Source organism: Ambystoma mexicanum, chromosome 8, assembly GCF_040938575.1.
Source record: "Ambystoma mexicanum isolate Mex_15411 chromosome 8, UKY_AmexF1_1, whole genome shotgun sequence".
Taxonomy (NCBI): Eukaryota; Metazoa; Chordata; class Amphibia; order Caudata; family Ambystomatidae; genus Ambystoma; species Ambystoma mexicanum.
In genome coordinates this window covers 391218807-391220325 of record NC_090929.1, presented here as the reverse complement: position 1 = coordinate 391220325, position 1519 = coordinate 391218807, and the positions used below count along the sequence as shown (strand labels likewise).

At 41.7% G+C, this 1519-nt stretch overlaps 1 pseudogene; it reads right to left on the bottom strand.

The window, feature by feature from the left end:
* Positions 1–292: 292 nt before the first annotated feature.
* Positions 293–532, bottom strand: LOC138473598 (ATP synthase subunit f, mitochondrial pseudogene; annotated as a pseudogene).
* Between the last annotated feature and the right edge of the window lie 987 nt (positions 533–1519).

Genomic DNA, 1519 nt, shown 5'->3' with positions numbered 1-1519 from the left:
CGCTTCGTGTCCAGGTTGTTTTGATCCTGGTCCAAATCCGTCCCGTGGTTTGGGCTGTGCTGTCCGGAAAATGTTTTGATTTTTTGTCTATGGGAAAATGAGTGGGAAGTAGGCTGCAACTTGAATGTTTATTTTATTTTTATTTTTTTGCTTATTTTACGTATTTATTGGTCAAAATACGTTCTATCAGCACAAGACATTGAGAAAAACCATTTTCGGCCGACTCCTACTCCAGCACCAAATAAACACATCAGTGGTATTTTCTCCAATGGTCATGTTTAATATGGTCTTCCCAAACGTAGCTTAGCACTACATAGCCAGTAACGAACATAGCAACTCCAGCAATTCCCCCCTTCTTCACATTGAGGTACTTATTGAAATATCAGTCGTGACCATTGCAAAGAGCTCCAATAATCCCATTTGGGGTAAAATTTCGAGTTGCCAGCCAAGAAGGCAGCTGTCCCAACTCAACATCCATCAGTCTTTGCTGTGGGAGTGGTACTGATTTGTCCGCCATCTTAGAGACCTAGACATGTCATTTGTTTTTGTTTTCTTAATAACTTTTTTCTTTTTTATCAAATCTTTAGCAAACTTTGCAGTGTTGGTGGTGGTGTGGGGGGGTCACACATCCCTAATTGACTTCAATATTTCAGCCAAATACGTCATACGAGTCAAAGGTTATTAGCATTTCGTTTTTTCAAGGCTCCTATGGGAGTTCGACTCACCTTTACTATATTGTCTACGCATGTCTTCAGATTGGGGACTGGGCAGCACCTACAATTCTAAAATCCAGTATGTGGTGAAGAAACAGGGGCGCCCTTTTTGTCGTAGCTATACTCTTCTCACTTTCGAATCTTGAGGCTGTCCAAACTAGTAAATATGGTTCAAAGTTAGAAATGCTTTAATTCTAGGGTAAGTGCTGTGAAACATGACATGGGCACCAAGCCCAGTGCAATTAGTGATTCAAGCAAACACAACTTTTATTACAGGCATATGTGTCCAATATGAACATCTGTGGTTATTCTTATGTTCCCAAATGCTCTTTGATTTTGTGCAAAGCAGATAGGAACCCTAATTGTTGGTGCTATTTGTCAACTTTCCCTTTCTCACAGGGGTGTTTCAAAAGCATAGAATAGGCATTAATGCATGTGCCTATTATAGGTTTTGGGAACGTGTAACCTTCTTATTGCCAAGAATACACACCATTTTGTTTGTCCAAATGTCCTTCGTAGTGGAAAGCGTCACTCTGAGATTAAAACCAATGACCCGTGATGTCTGCGAGTAGCAAGGCAATGTTTAATTGAAAGACACACAGAGGGTGAGCGAGTAGGTGAGGGAGTGGGGGACAGAGCAAAAGAGACAGGGAGAGCAAGAGGTACAAAGGGGGAGAGAGACAGGAAGAGAGATAGAGGGAGAGATACACTGAGAGAGTGGGATAGGTGAAGAGAAAACCAGACCATATATTGACAGAGAGAGCGGGCATATACCACACTGCACTGACACAGACAGACAGAGATAA